Source organism: Manis javanica, chromosome 12, assembly GCF_040802235.1.
Source record: "Manis javanica isolate MJ-LG chromosome 12, MJ_LKY, whole genome shotgun sequence".
Lineage (NCBI taxonomy): Eukaryota > Metazoa > Chordata > Mammalia > Pholidota > Manidae > Manis > Manis javanica.
Window position 1 is genome coordinate 74,673,689 of NC_133167.1, and position 22,974 is coordinate 74,696,662.

At 34.9% G+C, this 22,974-nt stretch overlaps 1 protein-coding gene and 1 long non-coding RNA gene across 2 annotated transcripts in view; one reads left to right on the top strand and one right to left on the bottom strand.

Moving 5' to 3' along the window:
- Window positions 1–22,974, bottom strand: part of LOC140845116 (uncharacterized) — a 215,872-nt gene that overhangs the window by 61,380 nt on the left and 131,518 nt on the right. The gene's annotated exons all lie outside the window — the stretch shown is intronic.
- Window positions 1–22,974, top strand: part of LOC140844841 (uncharacterized) — a 139,764-nt gene that overhangs the window by 35,361 nt on the left and 81,429 nt on the right. The gene's annotated exons all lie outside the window — the stretch shown is intronic.

The window sequence follows — 22,974 nt, forward strand, 5'->3', positions numbered from 1 at the left end:
AAGATTCAGGATCCTGATTACTATATCACAAACTTGTATATAAATATTTAGGAAAATAGAAATACAGTTTATATTTAGCTGACATTTTATGATTATTTTTGGTTTGGTTGAATATGGTTAATGTAATAATACATTTGTGTTCAAGGAAGTAAAAGCTTAAAATATGACCAACTATAAAAAAAAAATAGGTGCTTGGCAAAGGATAGGTAAAATCTGACCTTCAACTACATAACTTAGTTCACTCTTAGTTACTTCTTTTTTAATATCAGTGATGATGGTATAATTCTTTTGGTATAACTAATTTTATTTTTTTCAATGCCTAATCAGTGTAGGATATTTCATAGTTGTGTAGTAAACACTCTGATTTACATTATGATTTTTGTTTACAATATTTTTGTAGTTTTACATTATTTGTTTCTTCTTTATGTACAGGTATATTCTGATATAAAATCTAGTTCAACTAAATCTCATTGCATATATTGTTAACTATTGAATTCTCAATGTTCAGCATAATTCCTGGAACATTTTTTTCTGCCTGATAAATATTTGTTGAATAACCATATTAGTTAATGAGTAATGGGCACTATGCTATATGCTAAGGTTAAAAAGATAAAATGAGATGTGGTTCTTGACCATGTGACATAGATATATGAAAAGTTAATAGTGCAATTCAGTAAATGCTAAGATGGGTAATTCAGAACATTAGTGAAGATAAAAGGCTGATGCATTTTTGTGCCTCTATGACATTTAAAGACGCGAAGATTTTAAAAACCAAATAGCAGAGTTTTAATTTACACACGCATTCCTTTTTGTCTTTCCTCTTCAAGGTGACCCTGCTAATGGTAACAGTATACTGTCTGAGGATAACTACAGAGAGATAGATTTGTACTGATATGCTTTACAAATTGAAACCTAAATGGTCAGTGTGTTGTCTGTTTACTATCTATAGTCACAGTCTGGGGTTCTTTTGGTCTTTGCAGTGATGACTAATTATCCTTTAATAGCCAGGGAAAAGCTCTATTCCAAAGGGAATGTTCTACATCTATTTCAGCATGGTTCACACTTAAAGTTTGTTATCTCTGCCATCGCAGCCTGGCTGCCTCACTTAATCTGGGTATTTTCTCCAGTCCACCCTGGCCTCAGTTAAAGGCATAGCCTTGCTCCTCCCTTGACCTAATACATTCCGATACACTACATTCTGTTAGGATAGCTTTTTGGCCAAAATTCTTTCTATTAATGCATTTCCAAGGGAGACACCTTTACCAAGAGCCTACTGTATGCTCTGAGAAATAAAAAAGAAAGGAAATCCTGGTCCCATTCTCAAATATTTGAAATGAGGCTAAAAGGACAGAATTTCTGCTTAAGAAACAACTGCAGAACAATAAAAGTAAGTAATCAAGAGGTAAAATGTGTGAAACAGTTAACAAGTGTTACGAGGAAACCTTTTCATCACATCGCACTCAAATGGTTGAAAATTAAAAACAAAGGAAGAAAACCTTGAAAACAACTAGAGGGAAAAAGACATTATCTAAGGTGGACAAAGATTTGAATGTCTGTGGGTTTCTTCTCAGAACCTATGAGACAGAAGGAAATAGCAAGACATGTATACAACATACTGGAATGAGGCAAAAGAACCATCAACCTAGAACTCAATAATACACAAAAATATCCTTTAGAAATAAAGGTGAAATAAAGAAATGAAGAGAATTCATTGCCAACAGAACTGCCCTAAAAAAATGCTATTGGAAGTTCTGCAAATAGAAGGGTAGTGATTCCAAAATGAAACTTGAAAACTTAGAAATGAAGGAAGAGCAACAGAAACAGCAATTATCTGGGTAAATCTAACAGACTATTTTTCTTCTTGAGTTCCTTAAAATATATTTGATAGTCAAAAGCCAAAGTTAAACATTCCCTTGAGGGTTTTTTAATACACAAACATCTAACTTACGTGTGGTGACTACAACATAATGGAGAGAGGGTAAAAACATTCATACTACGGTAGGACTTTTCCATTCCACTTGAAATGGTAAAACATTGATTTAAGAGGGATGAGAAAAGTGTGATTTTTTTAATATTATAATCCCTAGACTAACCACAAAGTAACTCTTCAAAAAGATGCAGTAAAAAAGTACTAGAAAATTCAAATGCAATACAAAAATCTTCAAATAACACCCAAAGAGGCATGAGAAGGAAAAACCGAATGCAAGCAGTAAACAGATAATGCAATGTAGACCTTAATTCAAACATATCAAAAATCACATTACATGTAAATAATGTAAACAGCATTAAAAGACAGAGCATGACAGAATGTATTAAAATGGCTCATTATATGTTGTATACAAGAAACTCATTTCAGATATAATTATATAGTAGGATAAAAATAGAAGAATAAAGAAGGAAATACTATGCAGATACTGATTTCTATATTGAGTGGCTATAATGACATTAGACAAATTAGACTCAAGAGCGAGGAGTATTATTAGTGACAGAGAGGGATTACTGTGTAACAATAAAATGGTCAGTTCACATAAAAGACATGACAATAAAAAAATATATATGATAACAGAAGTTCAAAATACATATTTGACAAAACCACTGTGCAAAAGTTTGAGCTTCTCCTAAAGTTAAACAAACACCTCATGACCCACCAATTGCACTCTTGAGTATTTATCTTAGAAATGTGGAAACTTATGTTCACATGCAAACCTCTACAAAAATGTCTATATCAGTTCTATTCATAACTGCCAAAAAATTGGAAATAACCCCAATATTCATTCAACAAGCAAACAGATGCATAAACTGTGGCACATCCATAAAGTGAAATAACAAGCAACAATAAAAAAGAGTGAACTGCTAATACACACAACACCTTGGATGGATCTCAAAATCATTATGCTCAAAATGTGACATAATGCATGATTCTGCTTCTATGTCATTCTTGAAAAGATCAAAATATGAGTAATGAGAAATTCATCATTGATTTGCAGGGTTTGGAGTTAGAGAGAAGATATGATTATAAAGTGATAGCAGAAGGCAAGTTTGGGGAAGTGAAGTATTTTGAATCCTAATTGTGATGGTGATTGCATAAATTGTGATGGTGATTATAACTAATCACATACTAAAATTCATAGAACCAACACCCCAAAAAAAGTCAGTTTCACTCTATGATAAATTTAAAATAATAAAATAAAATGTAAGCACTGCATCCAGACTTTCCCCAAATTGCTCTCAAGTACATGGATTATCTCACCCATATATACATGTGTTATATGTCCATGTGTTATCTTCATTTTTATCTCCTTATATTAGAAAAAGGCAATTTTTTGCCTACTTCCTTTTATTCTCAACATGACAAATGCTGAAGTCAGATTAGGAGGTGTCTTTTGGAGGAAAGGGAAAGTTGTAAGAGAATTCTTGAGCGTCATGGTTTAATATCTTTACTAGAGGCATTTATATGGAAGGGTACATTTTTTCTAGATTCATCAGGTAATCTAATTCCTAGGTCCATAAAAAAATATTTGAAATGCAAATTTGAAAAATATAATAAAACCAACAAACTCCTATGTAGCATATAAAACCCACTTAAAATCTTAAGTCCTCTGAAGCTTTCTCCAAACTCCTGGCTTCTGCCACTCGTACTTTCATGCACCCATACCAATATGGTCATGCCTCAGTTGTAAACCTAGTCATATTTCATATAATTATTCATGCATGTGTGTATGTATGTGTGTGCATGTGTGTGCACCTATGTCTATATACTCATGTGTATGTGTATATCTCCCTCACTGTTCTACCTGGAAAGAGAGTGTTTGATCTTCCAATCCTTGGTGTTCTGCAATCACAAGGCTGGCACCAACAATCAAGCATTGAACCAATACTGAATAAGAAAGTATGTAGAACTATTACATCTAGTAATGGTCCAAGCAGAACTTAGTTTATTTTTCCTGGCATCTCGGCACTGGCTATAATTTCCTGGCTTGGAGGTATTGGATGCTGCATGATCCGCTCTTTTTTCCCTTTATTTTATTTATTTTTTGCCCTTTAAGTGTGGACCCTGAGGAAAAGAATTCATTATCTTACCAGGATGACAAAACCACTGTGAATTTAAAAAAGCCTAGCCTAGTTCTTTGGTGGGATTACTATAGTTGGTGTTGCTGCGATATTCTATTGAAACATCGTGGTATGGATTTAACTTGCCAACCCGCCATTGACTCAAGGCCATGATTAATCTCTATAATAGTTATTGTATTTATTTGGTGATTCTAGGAACAATGATCATATCAGCCATATTAATTTTAGACACTACAGACCATGTTCAATTTTCTACTTGTCAACCCCCTAAAATGATTATTTAATGATGACTACAAGAGAGGAAGAAAAGATTATACTTATTTCTGTCAAAATTAGTGTCCTTAAACCTTTGATTTCTATGCTTCTACAAGTTAATCTGTCACGTGATGAATTGCTTTTTTTTGTTTTTTGTTTTTTTGGCTTGATTACACAATCGAAAAGAGGTCAAAGGGAGAAACTTTATGAAGTGAATATTGACTCCCATTTTACCTGGACAATCAGGTTTAAAAGTACTAAACTTCCAAAGAATATTGAGATACTTCAACAAATTTGATGAATCACGAACTGTAAGATCACAACAGAAGCTGGGCTCATTTCAGTTCTCAAGCTCTGATGTAATGCCTGCACATTATATAAAATTCTGAGCAACTGCAGAATTCCATATAGAAAGCAAGGACATATTTCAAGACAGTTACCTGTTTTCTTGTGTTAAAAAAGATGGAAATAAATGCTTGCCACTAAGCTGCGGAATATGTATGGTGTTTTTTTAAAAAAATGAATGCTTAAAAGGAAAAATAATAATTATAATAACAATACTAAGCTTTTAGGAAATGCTTTTTATCTTCAAAGCATTTCACAGAACTGTACATACTCAATCTCTGCACCCTAAAAGCATCTTGCCAAAATATTATGTTTTACAACAGATGCATTTCAGAAGGGTTTCACTCATCTATACATTTTCTTAGGCATAAGTGTGTATGTTTAAAAAATAAAATAGGCTGTAGAAAATCCATCAAAGCCTTTCTTTTTAATGCAAATAAGCTTCTTTATACTCTTTCTAGAGGAAAGAAATGTTCTGTTGAAACTAACCATTAGCCCAATTCTGTTGAATCTGTATAATAAGGGTCATTTTGTTGAGGACTGAGGTTTAGCTATTCTGTGTCTCCACTCAGGTCCAAACAAATGGAAATAGGCTTAAATGGCAAAGGGCTAAGCAGACATATTTTTAGTAACTTACTATACTGTGCAAGAATTAAATTCACTTCAAATAAAAATCTTCACTAAAAGTAGTAATTTAGTAGAAACTGAGTTGGACCTTATTATAATGATGAAGTCAAATCCTTTCCAGCTGCATGATCGAAAAGCATTTTCAGATAGGTCTCCTGACCTTACAGGAGAACACACAAACACTGAGTGGGAGAATTCAAGCAGGGACTGCCTTCAGCCACTCTGGGGAAGTAGGTGAAGTGCCTGCTACACCTGATCTCTGTCTTATTATGCTACATTTCATTGAGAGTCCAAGTGAACGCCTCTCCTCCAAACTGCACAGTGATACAAGTGCCAGCCCAGCACCTCTTTTCTTTAGTTCCTTTCTTCCTTTCTATTTCAAAAAATTACATCAGCAATGCATGTTAAGTGTTGAACAAATTAAATTTAGAGAGGTGAATAGGCAGGAAAGAAAAGCAAAAATCTCACTCATCCCTAACACTGCTAAATTCTTCTGGATCTTTTCCATAAATAGGTATCTTATTTAATAAAAACATGTTCTCATTATATCTGTATAAATTAACATTTTTTAAGACCTAGTATATATCCTTACAAGTTTTCATGATAATATATGTGCCATTGTTCTGAGCTTTATATGGCATTATATTTTCTTAATGTCATTTACTAAATGTAATGATCCTTGAATTTACTGTATCATAAAAAATCACCTAGAAGCTTGCTTAAAAATATGCAGTTATAGCCCTATGCTGGATGCTTCTGCATTAGAATCTCCAGGAAAGGGTTTTAAGAATATCTATTTTTAACAAGCCCTAATTCAAGTTGTGTTTTGTATGTTTTATTGAATTCCCATTAAAAAAAAACAACTCTCCAGTATTATATCTATTTACCATGGTCCAGCCTGACTTTCTTTTTTTTCTTAAACACAAAGAAGTAGAATTCCTTGCTCACACAGAATGCACATTTAAAATATTTCAGCATATATTGCCAAAACGTTCTTAATCAGGCTATTCCTGGTAGAATGCTGGTTGGCAGAATCAAAGGTAATTGGATGCAAGACATTTGTATGTGCTCGCCTTTCGGGGCATTGTGCTTCTAGAGCAGGCGATGAGCAGGAACCTCCATCTTCACATCAGCTCTAAGTTTTAACCTCTGTAACTAGCATTAAAAATTGGAGGATGAATTCTAAAGCTTTCAACTCGTTTTGTAGAAAATATCAAATATGTAAGTTACAGAAAAGATTCCTTGTTTAATCTGTTCTCAAAATGTTAATACATTAAATATTCACTATGGAATTTTGAAAGTAGAAATTTGGCACTTCTTCTAACCTAGGGTTCCTATAATTTGGTTATTCATTAAGCCACATGGGATAATTATTAAAAGACAGATTTCCAAGGTCACCTAAATCACTAAAGGAGGTGTCTGGTAATCTGCGTTTTCCTAAACCCCCTTAGATGTCTCTAGTTCAGTCAGGCAGGACCACCTCTGCTCTACCCCACATTCCCAATTTTGGAGATGAGAAAAACAGCCCAGGGTAATTCATTGTTTGACCGTATGGCAGATGCAAGTGACTGACAAGGGCTGTGATTAGAAACCATGTCCCTGTCTGCAGCTGTTGTGTGCTTTCCGGTATTTCACTCTATCTATGATTAGGTCTATGCAGCATTTATCCAAAAAATAGGTATTTTTATTACAATGATACAAAGAAAAGCGACTATTTTACAAATTCAATTATACTTAGACATACAAAATTTGCCAAAATAACTAACACTGCTTTACTATCCAACAAAATAGTACTTAACCTAACACTTTTAGGCTTTGTAATAAGGATAGCTTCCCTGCTAGTGGAAAATAAAGTGAAATATTTCAGAACTTTTTCCAAATATAAAGTATTTCACATAACTGCCCCCTTTTCTCTCCAAAGAGCCCTTATTTAAAATTTTCCTTTCAATTCTTCTGAATATATCAGAGAAAGCTTCATTTTGTGCTATACTTAGACATACAAAATTTATTTAAATATTTTCTTTCACAGTTATTCAACTCTTCCTCCAACCTGAGCATAGGCATTGACCCCGTAGTTAGCAAAGAGAGGCAGGAAGGCAGGAAGGCGGGGTTCTAAACAGCACTAAATACATGTAACTTCAGCTACGAAGCCTAAAATCTGTAAGGGTTTCTCTGTTCTTGATAACCAAGTGAGTTTATTCTAAGTGCATGAGTTTATTCTTCCTTATCTTTATTACTTTAAAATGCATGTGATTCTGGATCAAGTTATATTACTGAGTTAGATATCTTCCTAAGTGAATATATATAATTTTTGTTTCAAGAAAAGCTCTAAGATAGCATTGAATCTGCATAAGCAATTTGATCTGCCCACTTGGGATTACTCAGGTAAAACCCTCTTCTATGATATATATCTCATTAATGCTACAGAATTTAGGGGCATTTCAATTTTGAGCCAATATTTCACTACTTTTATCTCTCTGAGAAGAATACTGTTCTGAATTGGAATGTCTCACGGTTGCCATCACCCTGACAAACTACTGTGCGTGCGCCTTCTGAGTGATAGGAATGCGGATAAATAGTGTTTCTTATTTTTACCACTGCAAAATGCTACCATAATATTTCATTTTGGAGAAAAAAGTTATGTGAATTTTCCAAAATTTAACTTGATGAAGATATGAAATCCTTTAATTTATTCAATTTTAAAAATTTAAAACATTACTTTCATCAAGATTGTGTGTATATGTGTGTACCTAGACAGTATCAAGAAAAGAAACAATTTGTTGATGGAGCTGGACCTTTATATATGCATGCTGCATAATTTCTTATTCTCACATATACTATGTACCTCAGATAATATGTATATAATCATGTGTATAAACATAGATTTGATTCAGTGAGTTTCTGATATTGCAATAAAATATTCTGAACACATAATAGACTCAAGAGTATCCAGTTAGATGTTGCTTAAGCTTCTTAAATTCAGTAAGTTAAAAATTGAGTCTTCCCTTTGCCATATCGCATCCAAATTTACTTCTTGTATTCTGTTTTCATGAACAGCATTGCCATTATTCATGACATTTCCCCCAACACATGGAAAGTCAAGTCCCAAATATTGTAATTCCTAAAAAACCTTCACAGTTAGATTTTCATCCAATTGTATTCCATGGAGTGTAAGTTTTGTGGGATGTTAATAGGCGTTGCTTAATAAAAAAAAAGAAAAGGAAGAGGAGGAGGAAGGGGAGAAAAAGAAAGCTTTTTGGAGTAATTATATTCGGAGAACACAGTATCAAGCAAAATAAACATAGTTCTTAACTTCAGACTTAGATGGAAACTTTAAAGAATTAATACACAGAATAATAACCACTCTAAATTAGCTTTAACTTGAACCATTTTTTAAAATCTTAATTAATTTTCTTAGAATGCATCGAACTAAGAATGTATGATGGAAACACTATTTGTTTTTTCAAAGAAGCATATCACTGCAATGTTTTGGGCAACAGTGTTAGCCTATCCCCTTGTTAACTCTATCTCCAAATCTAACTCTAACTCAAACCTCCACCATCCTTTACTTGGTTTCTGCTGAGGAACATCAACTATTATCCTTCACTTTACCATATATTGGTCACAGCCTACTCCTCCCAGACTTCACCCAGCTGTCAGACTGAACTTTCTACATGCTGAATCTGTCCTAAAATTCTCTCCATAGCTTTAAAGAGAAAGTCCAGATGCCTTAACACAAAAAAACAAAGTGCTTCATGGCTTCATATCTTTGCCCCAACTCTGAGTACAGCCCCACCAAACTTGGTGCCAGAAATGTCCCACGCTCTGCCATTCTACTGCATATCTGCGCCCCCTACCCCATGTTTTCTTGATCCCATGCCTGCCTAGCTGATGCTCATTCTTTAGGAATTGCCACTGGAGTCCTTCCTCAGTGATATCCTCTCCCCGTCACTCCCAGAGCCCCAAATCTGATGTGGGCATGCACTTTCCACCACCATTCCCTGACTTACCCCAGGGCACTGAGCACTGAGTGAATTTTAACTACTGACTTACTCATTTTTCCTCACCAAGAAGTGTGACATTCATCTTCATGCCTGCAAATGGCTAGCATTGGTAAATGTTCAAAGAAATTATTAATTAGTAAATTAATTAATTTCTACAACATGTAATAATATCAGTGTCAGCACCGGGGTGGGTCTTTCAGCATTCTAATGTCAAGGAACACTCTGGGCACAGGCAATATAGCTGAGTCACGTAAAGCCCAGGAGCCAGACCACCAGTTATCACAGCTCGATCTTTTACTAAGCATGTGATGCTGGAAGATTTGGCTTGGATGATTTCTAACTGATTAAGTAATAAACACAAGATTAAAAAGTTCAGAACTGTTGACTCCAAGTTAGTATTACATTTCCTCTCACTATTGTACAAAATGTTTAGAGTTGCAAGCATCTAGGTTACTTGGAATTAACTTTTGGTATATTTGCATAGTTTTAGTGATCTCTAGTTGACTTACTAGTTTTACCTGTTTTCCTTGGTGCTTAGCACCTTCAAGGGTACTAGTTTCTCCATATCCATTACAGCATTTATCTGAGGCTTCCAGGTTGATATGAATAACAAATTGTGACCTATCCGAAAAGTCCATAATGCTCAAACTTCTGAATCCCAGGCATGGGGAAATCTAAGAAAACAATACAGTTCTCCCTGATTAATCTGCTTGTTTCCACTCTTGCCCTTGTAGTTTATACTCAACACAGCAGCCACAGCAATGCTTTTAGAGCTGAATCCCATCATGTCATTTCTCTTCTAAAAATTTTCAAGTGGCTCCCAATTTCAAATTTAAACCCAAAATCAGCCGTAGACTTGCACAAGGTCCTCCACAATCAGTACCCCGCCACTGCCCTTCAGCCTTTATCTCCTACTGGTCTTTTCTCAGTCATGCGGCTCCAGGATGACTGCCCTCCTCACCATCTTCTGAACCCAGAAGGTACAACCCCAAAGGCTCTGCCATGAATCTGGACAGCAGGCCCTCAGACATCCACATATATCACTCATTCTCTTCAAGTTTTTGCTTTAATGCCAGCTTCTCAATGAAACTACCTTTCTGTATAAAAGTAATCCATCATATCCTTGATTTTCCAATACTCTCCTGTTTTTTCCCTACTACTTATAGTCATAAAAATGAACAAATTAATTCTTATTGTTATTACCCATGTCTGCCTATTAAAACATAATCTTCATGAGAACACAGGTTTATATCTTTTTCGTTCCCTGTATGTCCATTCCTACATACTAAGTGCTCAGATTATACTTTCTGCTTATATAAATTCATCCCAAGTCTTAGACTTCTGTGTAGAACTTGGTCTTAGTGTGGAGAGTGTTGGAAAAGAAGTCTGAACACATCTTGCATCTTAACATCTTAACTCCCAGAACAGAGCTTTCTAATTTTAGCAGGTATTCTGTGCTATAAAGTACCTAAAAAATAGAGATGAGAATTTTGTAATTAAATGAAGAGAGATGCAGCAGAATTGTTTGACTTACTTCCATCATTTCTGTCTTTTTTAGAAGTTGTGTTTTTTCTACATTCAAACATCGCTTGAAATTATATCTGCTCAATTATTTCCTCTCAATTCCCAGGTCAATGCCCTTGGTCAAGTTACTCTTAGACTATGTTACATTGTGCCATCGTATGTCTTCATAACACCTTTCGGTTCCTTGAGCTATAACCATTCTACGGTTTTGGGATCACTGGTAAATTCACCAAGTCCCCTAAAGGCCACACTAGGCTGTTTTGTTCACCATGGTGTCCCTGTGGGCAAGTAAAGTTCTTCACACAGAGTAAGTGACAAACAAATACTAACTAAAAGAATGAAACTCTTACTGAAACCTTTGCAGTAGTCTCCCATCTACTCCCTTCGACTTCAGTTGCTCCTCTGTTTCTTCCACTCAACATTCTGCAGAGGCAGCATTCTTCTAAAAAATAAAATGTGTTCAATTCTCTTGCTTGCTAACAACCATGTATTACCACCTACAGGAGGAATCCAAATCCCTTAAATGTCTCTATAAAATGGTCCCAGACTCTTTTTATGGCTTTCTCTCTAGTGATTCATTCTACATCCCTCATATTCTAGTCATAGAACAAACAACATTTCTTTCAAAGTGTCTACTCTTCATACCAAAATATCTTTACACGTACTGTTCTGTCTGCTGGGAAGTAGTCAGCTCATAACTGTCTTGGTCTTGCAGGCTCTTTGGGGTTGACTGATACTGTTTATACAATAAAAAGCCCACCGTTCCTCCTTCCATCTGCTCATGATCTCATCTTATAACATTTATTATGATATACATGTTTTTTTTTCTTTTTTTATAACTGGTAAAGGTGGGTTGAATGGGCCAGGAAGGGAATGCTACAGAATGACAACCCACCACCCCTCTCCAGATCCTGCTTCTGAACTCCTGAAGTGAAGGGAGATTAGGATCATATCTAATTGAACTATCCCTGAGAAAATTAGTAAGGTACTTGGTATAAGCACATCCTTGGGTCCTTTGTGCCAGAGACAATAGTAACTAGGGAGGAGACCGTCATCTTCACCTGGCAAGTAGCCAGAGCTTCCTATGACCACAGATAGCTCAGCATGGACATCCTTACTCTTCAGGGTCAGGTCCGGCAGTGAACATTCACCAAGTCACCTCACAGATGGAGAGTTGGGGAAAGGATGGAAAAAGAAGTTAAGAATAGGGCACATGCTTCATTGTGACTGTATAGTCACAGTAGTGTGAGGGGACATGTGACTCATGTCTCTGGGAACAACCAGAAATGACCAAGGTATAGCCTGAAGTGAACAAGTATTAATCAAATTGATGGAGATAAGGGCAGCTTACAAAGCAAAAAAAAAAAAAAAAAATATTTGATCATTATAGACTAGTGAGGCCAAGGCATTTAGAAAATAAAGACACTCAGTGCAAGGGCCATGTCCTTACCAAAGCCTTTGTTGGAATCTTTTCTGTCTCCATCTTCTGTCCCTGTGAAATAACTTTCTACATGCCATTTAAGTCCTAGAGTCTAGAAACTCTAGCCTTTTCGCTGTTGTCAGACAAATCGCCATTATACCTTAGGACCTTTTCACTTGCTGTCACTTCTGCCTTGAATTCTCTTCCTCTCAAAGAGCTCTATCACTAGCTTCCTCAATTCCTTCAGGTGTTTGTTTAAAAAGTACTTAAATGAAGCTTTTCCCAACTACCTGTCTAAAATCTCCATACCCTCAGTAGTACATATTTATTTACCATGCTTTTTGTTTTTATCTACTAGGCACTAATCATATATATATGTATAATGTATATACTTCCCTTGATTTCTGTCTGTTTCATCCATTAGAATTCAAACTCTAATGAGAGCAGAAATTCCTGTGTCTGTTTTTCCTCACTGTTGCATCCTCACTGGCTAGAACAGTGTATAGTAAATAACACATACCTACAAACATTCATATAATGAAGGGATGATCTGTCTATATGTCTGCTTCCTCCACTAAGTAATGAGCTCCTTTCAGAGGGACACAGAGAGATGATGACTTGTTTACTTCTCAGCCCTGCATCCAGCACAGTCAATACACACAGCACACGATGACTCATGTTTGGTATGTCTTCCATCAGATCAATGAAATCCATTTCAGGTACCCCTCCACTTCATTCATTTTTGTAGACTTTTACAGTCATGATATTTTGTGTAGTTGGAAGCATCTTTTTGTAATGCTTCACTGGATTTTCAAAGCAGTAGATTTGAGAGAGAAATTGTTATTCTCATTTCACAGCCAGGGGAGATTAAGACACAGGAGAAATAAGACCCATATTTAAGTCAGTGACATGGTCAGGATTAGAATCTAAAATGTATTTGATACAGAATCCTCTGAATCATACTCATTCCAACAAATTACCCTTGGATAAATATGTTAGAGGAGAAATAAATCCTTTTGTTTTCAATGGGGAATGCATTTGTTGACATCTGTCTTTTCAAAGACAGAAAGAATACGTGGGTGTTTTCTATTCCTTAAAGCAGAAGAAACATAAATTCTCATCACTGGAAGTCTTTGAAAATTAAGTGCACTTGAAAAAGGGAAGTTAACACCTGGGTGACATTTTCTTAATTCAAATTACTGTAAATTTCATAAAAAGAAAAAAAGAAGTACACTTAAGGGCAAACTCAATTAAAAAATTTGGGGGCATATTTCAGGTTTCTTAGCAAGGAGAAATATAGAAATAAATGTAAGTCTATGAAAAGGACTTAAACATTTAGCACACATTTCAGGCTATCTTGTTATTGTGGGAGCCTGCTCAGAAGTCTTGTTTTAAGTAAACATTTATGAATAAACACTCAGATTTCTGTATGAAAATAGTCTACCTATAAGGCAAGTATCTTCCTTCTATGCATTGCTGTTGAAAAATGGTGGGTGGAAGAAATGGGAGAAATTAAAGTCAGGGGAGCAGTTAGGAGATTACTGTAATGGTCTAGCTCAATTTTTACTTGATTCAATCCATATTTATTCATCATCTACCTTGATACTGAAACAAGCAAGACAGACTCAGGCTGGGCTTGCTGCAGCTGACCAGTGATCCTCAGGTGTGATAGATACGGGTCAAGCAAAAGGAAGGTGCCAAGAGAGTACATGATAGTGTGACCTGTTACAGTAGTGTGCTTCCATCAAAGGCAATGTCCTGAGGACTGAAAGGACAAATTAAACACGAGAAATGTTTAGAATGGAAAAACAACTTTTAGAAAAGACAGCATCATCTGGGTTTGTAAGAGCATGAAAGGAATATAGAGGAGGACTACTACCCCTTAACATTGTGAAGAAGATTCTAGAAATCCTTGTTACCCCCTACCATCCACTATTCCTCTCTCTCACTTACTCCACAACATTACATTCCTGTCTTCTGTGACCCCACATTTATGTGGCTTTGCTGATGTTCCTCTCCTGGAACTGCATCCCTTACAGCTCTACCTGGCTACCCCTTAAAGAAACTCCAAGATTTGCTTCTCTTATGACTCCCTGGAAAGGAAACTTCTCTGACTTGGCATTCAGGTTCATCTCATTCTTATGTTTACACACAGATGATGACCTTCAGATAAAATTTTGGCAGCTTCCCACTGACCGGGGTAGGAGCTATTTCTATTTGAATTCTACTTTTGAATAGTCATTGCCAAAGATTGTTTGTTTTTACTTTTTTCTTTTCTTTCCTGGTAATTAGAGATAATGCATTCCTGTTAATGTTTTATCTACTTTGTAGTTTGTTGGTGTTTGGGTCATTTGGTTTGGGTTTTTGTCTGGTCCCCTCTCTTTTCTCAGACATGTCTTCTAAGGATTATTGATCAGTCCCTACTGGCTGAGCCCAGGGAATAGGTGTGACTCCTTATTAGCCAATATTTATTCCAAGACAACCCAGTAGCCTCTGCTGTTGCCTTGTGAATGTGTCTTATCAGAGACTCACCTCCAGAACACCGAGGTCATTGACTATCACCCCCTTTCTCCCTGGTGGATAATCAAAACGGATGGAGTTAAGGATAGACATGTAGGAGTTGGAATGTGGTATTTTGTAGCCTCACTTCCTTTCCTGTGCTTTTATAACTCTTCATGGACCTTATCTGCCCTACTTAATCTGTCATCTTTGTGAAAAGGAGTATGAGAAGATACTTCACAAGTGATCCCGCAAATCTATTCTCATGTTCCTGCAGTTTCTACTTTACTAAAATCCCTAAGCACTGCCCCCGGATGACTAAGACATGGTCCCTGATGTCAGTGAGTTGGCATCTGTTAAATGTGTACTCAGCCACTAAACCCCAAGGGATTTGTATTTTCTTTATTAGACATGCATTTCCTGACATAAACTTTCTTTATTAAAATAAAACATTTAGCAGACCTTTCCTATTTTTTTTACCACCTGTATATGAAGCATAAATAGACACTTCAAAGTTACAAAATAATAAAATGGCCATTTAGATATATAATACACAAAGAAAGCAAAACCAATTCTCTTGTAGTCTTTCTTTATTCAGTACTTTTAATCCTTGCTCATTCAAGATTTACATAGGCTATGAGTGTTGCCAAAGTCAGGGTAAAAACTATATATGGACTAATTAGCTTCAATGTAGGAAAAAATATTATGAAATTAAATGGGCAATCCCAGGCCAGTTGTATCAAAAAAGTATGCCTCTACTTACACAGTTTTTCATCACAGTATTCTCACAATTAGAAATAAACCAGCTAATGAAAAGCACTTTTATATTCTGCTCATAGTGGTTACTTTGGTCATTTCTAATTGATTTATCATGGACAATAAAAATTGAAAGGATCAATTTTGCTAGTGCTTCTCATTGATTTTTTTTTATTCCACCGCCCCAAACCATCCTATTTTAGTTTATGCATAGTCATAAAATGTCTTTTATGTTTTTATTATAACCAACTTCCTTCCCCATTTTAGCAAAGCCTAAATTTGGACCAAAGTTCTAAAACTTCTTACGTTATACATAAAAGCTCCTTAAGCACATTTTCCATTTAGAAGAAACAAAACTTCTTTGGGGGGGTGATTGCATATACAGAGGTCTGAAAATTCAGGGAAAAAATAATTTACATTTGACTTGAACTCAGATAAACACCCTTCTTGAAATCTTTCCTTCTTGAATTTTTTGCTTCTTAAATATTTTGGTGAGCACCAATCCTCTTGATCATTGGGAAGGACATTCAGATCAGTGAGTATGTTCCACTTCTCTCCCTTTTAGTCCTCAAAGTCACTGCCTTTCACCCAAAAAACTGATCAACCATCCTCTTTTCTGTCCTGGGTCAGGCACCTTCTCACTTTTCTTCCAGATGCTCTATGTATTATTACTGTGTTCATAAGGTCTTTGCTGGCAACCAGGATTGGAATACCTTGAAATCCCCATCAAATCACTTGTTCCACTGATTATAATGGCCATTTTTGTGCTGGTAGAACACTGATAATTTCATATAAGACCTGGTGAGTGGCTACTAGGCATTGAGAAGAGAGTAAAGACTTTGAACAGCATCAACTAAAAAATTTATTTCAAATAATGGCTTCTTTATTTCCCAATTCTGGGCCTTTGACTACTTAACCTCTATAAACCTTTTCTACATCTAAAAAATAGGAATAATTACACAAAACCTGAGGTGAATATTAAATGAACAGTGCATGTGAAGTATCTAGACCAATTCATTCATATATAGATGACTGCTAAAAAAAGTTATTGTTTTTATTAGTATTAACACTATCATCACCTAGAAGAGAGTATTAAATTAAAATTATCTATAAATTTATTTTATTTATAGGTATTATATACAATATTTATATATTTTGTATACTTTGTATATTAACTAATACAGAGTATTATATCATTCCAAAATTAAGTAACTGAATATATGACTAAGGCTTCTACCTTCTGTCAAATGGTTTTTTTGAGACCCCTAAAATGAACCCATATATGTTGACACATACTCTAACCCTGCTTTTCTTAATCATAATATATCCTCTACCTCCAGTAGAATTCTTTAAATGTTATGTTCACTACTTGCTGAATTTCTACCTTGGGATTTCCTTCTATTGCCACATGAGAGAGGTAGTTGGAATAAATACTTTTGTATCTCAGTTGAATTTAAAGGGATTAAAGAATAAAATTATACTCTACAACACTGAGCTTGTTGGGCATACAATATGTGAAATGAGTTAAACGAGGAGAATCCAACAGTACTTTTCAGGGAAACAAACTAGACAGAATATGCCATTCTTTATGGCTGACCTTACAATATAGATGAGTATGCTGACACCGCTGGTTCAAGTCTCAATATCTCCATAGCCTTATATAAAATATATAGTATGCTGACTCTCTGCAGGGAAATGGTAAGGAGACCATTCATTCTAATCCTGCAAATATTTAACAAGTCAAAATCTCTGCCATATTACTCATTGCCCAGAAAATTACCAATAATACCTAAAAGGTACCTGAGATTTATAAATTTTGAAAAGGTTTTATGTTTTACATCTATTAATTTTTGAAGAAGAAAATCATAAGTATGGAATAATCACCATTCACAGATACATAAAATAAAAAGCAAAGATTGTTATGCTGGATTTAAAAAACAGAAAAGAAAGCCCGACTAAACCATACCATATAGTAACATGCTTTAAATATGATCCAGTAATGCTGAAAGTAAAGGATGAAAAATGTACACACTACCATTCAAATATTAACTAAAAGGAAGCTGTATAGCTATACTAGTTTCAGAGAAAGTAGGCTTTAAAGCAACATAATAGAGAAAGAGGGACATCTCATTGTTAAAGGGCCAACCACCTATGGCAACCATCTAATAAAATAGTTTCATAAAACATAATGTATGAACTGACAGAACTAAAACAGTAAGAATAAAGAAAGGATGAATAATGTAATTAATATACCTTACCTAAACCTACTATGCCAATATACTAATCAATATACTAACACAATCAATATATTAATGTTGATCATATGATAAGCCATAAAAAAATTCTCAAGAAATTGTTCAAAGAATCAAAAATAACTTAGAATATTCTCCCTGACTGCAAAAGAATTTCACCACAATTCAGTAAAACATGGTAAATGGAATATAACTGCACATTTTGCAATTAAATAATACTTGTCCACATACTCATTGGGCAAAAGGAAATTGGGAAATATTAAACTAAATAACACAGAAAATGCAACATATCACATATACCATAACTAACTCTGTGTTTATCAACAAATGTATAACTTTAAAGGCATATTTAAAAAAGAAAATCTATAAGTCAATGATCTAAGGATCCATCTCAAAAAGTGAGAGAAAATTAAACCACAAAGAAAGAAGGTGGCAGATGCATGAGTTTCCTACAGTTGCTAATAAATAAAAACAAATTGGGTAGCTTGAAACAACAGACGTTAATTTTCTCAGAGTTCAGGAGGCTGTAAGTCCACAAATCAGACTATCAGCAGGATAGGTTCCTTCTTTGGGGCTCAGAGGGAAGATCTGCTCCATACTGTCTCCTAGATGCCCATGATTGCAGGCAATCCTTGGTGCTCCTTGCCTGGCAGCTGCATAACTCCGGTCTCTGCCTCTGTGGTCACACGGCCAACTTCCCTCTGTGTTTGTCACTCTGTCTCTTCTCCTTTTCTTATAAGGACACCTGTCATATTGGATTAAAGGACCACAGTACTCCAGTATGTGCCATCTTAACTTACATGTTAATTATACCTGCAAAGATCCTATATCTAAATAAAGCCACATTCACTAGTCCAAGAGATTGGGATGTGAGCCTATCATTATAGGGGATGCAATCCAACCCAAAACAGAGGGTTATAAAAAGCAGAACTTTAAAAAAAATTTTTTATAAAAGCACAGTAGTAAATTATAAAAGTCAAAACCTGACTTTTGAAAATAATAATAAACTAGTAATAGATATTTAACAAGGCAAATAAGGAAACACTTTAATTAAAGTTGAAAGCACCTTTTTTTCTTCCTAAGCAGGTATTAATTTACCTTATTATATATATGTGTGAATCATACATATGATAAAAATGAAGAAAAAAGTGAGATAATTCATGTAGTTGAAAGAATATGGTTTAGAAAGTACAAGAAAAAGGACTCAAGTCTCAGACCTATGAATTATGAACTGCTATAACATAGACTAATCAATGAAATTCTAGGAATTTCTTTTTTCTTATTTGTGAAAATGTGAGAAGACAAGCACAATTACCATCCCATGGTATTGGTTTTAATAGTAAATATAATTGAAAACATACATTTGAATAGTAGCAAAAATAAGTTTTAATGTGATTACAGAATATATACTGTGAATTTACCAATTGTTTCCTTCCCCTTGATCATTTAGATATGGTATAAATTATATATCATGATTCTAAAACTTCTTTAGAAAAATAAACTTCATTTTTAATATTGATCCCAGAATTCCTGTTAAAATTCATAACCTCACATGTCAATTTTGTGTTTAAGAAAAACTATATTTCAGTTTGCCCTCTGCCCCTTTCAATTTAGTGTGTGAAGCAAGATATCAAAATAGCATTTTAATGAAAATAGTCATTTCATGTAAAACATTCTTAAGGAGAGCAAAACACAAAGAATCTAATTGTGACAAAATACAGGATTGCGTTTACGGTTAGCACAAGATGGGGATCTGCTTCCCCAAATGATTTGTTTTATTTTCACAAAGTAAATATTTCAAGAACACATTTTGGGAAAAGATGTGTTTTCCTTTGAGATTCAGAAAAATGAACAAAGACATAATTCTTTACCCTGACTGCCGTATACGGCTAAGTCCTCAAACAAGGATGTGATAACATTAGTATCTAAGTGTGGTTGCAAATAAAGTGGCAGGAGAAAAAGGCAGAGAAACCACAGCACGATGTGATTTAAACTGTGCAGAACAAGTTCTGGTCTTTCGGTGCCATTGTTTGAGCACTACATGGCCATAAACGAGGCGCACTGCGCTTCCACTTTGGGTTCTGCCTAAGTATTAGTGAATTATGGATTATAGCGATGTGGTGGAGCGTTCCTCCCGTGGGCCACTCATTGCTCTCTAGCTTCTTTCACAGCCTACATTGCTAGCGTCTTGTGCTGCTTCTTACATAAACCACATGCTCCCTCCCATGAGAAGATGGGGAGACTCCGTCAGAAATCCTGGTGATCTTTCTATTACCCACGATCTGCAGAAGATGGGTGCAAAGTAAATTAGAGGAAAAAAGGAAATACAGCACCTCAAACTGGATAATTTTATCCAAGGAAAATATTTGGATTGGTCCCCAAAGGATATCAGCTGGTGCCATGATAGATGAGGTTCGATGTCCCATATGATCATTTTTGCTTTCATAGATACTAATATCATTACTGACTATAAATTTAGCCTTTCAAAAACCCATCCAGAGTGTTTATTTGATGACCTTCCTTAGGTTGAGGAATGTATTATTTTTTTAGTTTTATATATATTCAAAATTAGTTGAATGATTATTTTTTACTTAATAGGAGATATTGGTTATCTTCTATCATGATGCCATATTTTTGATTGTCACAACCAACTGTTTATAAAGCTTACCTCTGTTATATCAGTCAGATTATCACACTCTAAAGCATGAAATGCCAGCTCTCATTTTTTTCCCTACCTTTTTGGTTTTGTTTTCCAAAGGATATCTCTTCCTTTGATCATTTAAAGTTTGAGACCTTATTTTAAGACATTTTTCTTTACATCTTTTTCCAGTAGTTCCTACTATAGTACTTAAATAAAACCTACAATGTGTGAATGTTGTGTAAATAAATGAACCTTAATATTTTGTACTTTAATGAAGATCTATTTTAGCAGAACGTGAAATTAATTAGAAAAAAATTTTGTTGTAGATTCTCTAACATTACTATTAAACTCCTTTATCTCAAACACTTCTTCAGAGGCACCCTTAAGAGAAAAGAAAATTTAAAAATATGCATCCCGTGTTTGAGTAATATACTCTAAATTCTGCAGCAAGGAAGCAGTCTTTTGAAAACTTATGATTTATAATTTAATGCACTCATAAATTTGTAAAAGTTCTTTAGCTGAAAGTATAATAGGAAATAAGTGTAGGTTTTGCAGAAAAAAATGTCATTTTATATACAACATTGTATTTGGTGAAAGATAATTGGCTCACAAGAAAATAAAAATAAAGTTACTTTAAAATGAACATGCATGCTATTTTGTGTTATTATGTATAGCCCTATTTATGTTCCAGGTACTGTTAGAAGTACAATGTTTACAACAGCCCTCTGAGATAGATACTGTCATTATACCGGTTTTACAGACAAAAATACCAAGGCCAGGGAAGTTAAGTTGTAACATTCCAAGATTCCCTAGATAGTCATAAAGCAGCCCTTTATACCTGTCTGGTTTCACAGTTCATGCATTTAATCACTGTGCTGTACTTACTCTCTGGTATAAAAATAATGTCAGAAATAATGGGCCATTATACTCAGAATCAAAGGAACTGATAACAAATGAAACTTAAAAGATACAACAGCATGTAGCTACTATTAAATCCAAATGTGGTTCTAATTTGAATTTTATTAGTTCTTAAAATTTTGTTTATATTTTATCTGTATTTTTGTTTTGTTTCATTGTTTTTTAAAGGCATAAGAAATATTTATATCTGGTTTTGTGTCTCTGCATATTTAAATAATGTAATAAAAATAATGTGAGCAAATATTGTGCATCTGTACTTTTTTCTTTTAAATTAATCCATACATTACTTGTGTGTCAAAAAACAGCTTGCTATGCATGCTTTTCACCAAGCTGATGTGTCAGGAGTGAGTTATATACTTGAGCTTCCTATTGTTTCTCTATGTTTATTTTATTTCATTTATTGCCTTAAAACTAATCGCCTGCTGAAGCTATATTTGACTCATAAAGGCCCTAGAAAATAGGCTCTGTTTTGTGTTTGTTCATTTAATGCTTTTCTCCTTGATTTCTACTTTGTATGGAATTATTACTCTCACCACTCTTCCTTCCCCCCACTTTACGTGCTTTTGCCTGATACGATCTGCACCAACCCTTTTATTTTCTGTGATACTTTCTTAGGTGTATTTTTTTCTAAGGAACACATAGTTGACTTTTGATTTTCAATACAAACAGAATTTGTGTATTAAAGGAAATGCTAGTCCTTATCCTTTTTCATCATGACAGGGACATTTGTTTTTCCCTTCATCACCATGTGTTTTGAATTGTGTCATTTCTATCTTTTGTTTTCTTTGTTTCTAAAGCTTATATGCTATATTCTCTTTGTATGTTCTATGTTCTCTTTGATGTTAAATTCTCAGCTGACTCAGAAAGAATCCAATCCAAACTCAATTTTATAAATAAGAATAGGAAAAGTAAGGCTCCAAAGCAACATGCTGACGGTCCTCCCACATCCTCATGAGAACCAACCGTGTATCAAGTTAACAGGCATGGATTGGGGGGGATTCCATGTGCTTCTGAGGCTTTGAAGCATCTACAGAAATCGAGTCTTCATTCTGCATTGCTGGCAGGCAATCCCCAGCGCAGACTGCAGCAAATGTGACATTTATCTGAAAGTCCTACCAGATAAATGCAGGATAGAACTTTTCCTGTCCATCTGCTGTAAACTCTCCTCTAAGAGCATCCCGACTTGCTGACACAGAGCTCATGGAAGAAGGCAGCACTGACGGGCAAACTGCTCCCAGTGTGTTTGGGAAGACGAGCCATGTGCTCATTTGTTTACACCAGGAAAGGATGGAAGACAAAGGAAAGCAACCTCATAGGCTTCCTCCGTGGAATTTCAGTTCTCTAGCGTGTTTCCGGTTAGCCTATTAGCATGAAAGTGTCAGATCTTCATCACAACCCACCGCTATATCACTACTACAGAAACCCCAGCAACCTGAACTACATACGGTTTCTGAAAACAATAGCTTAGGAAAAATTACCATATCAAGGAAAAACCTATCAGGAAAGAATCTCACAATCCACTTAACAGGATTTAAGGGATTTAAACTAAGCTAAATAATGAGAACAAGGATGTCTTATTTTGGCAGAACTAATGAAAGAAAAAGTGAAAAAACATTCATAAGAATTTGTTTAAGGTTTTGAGAAGCATTTTTGTAATATTTA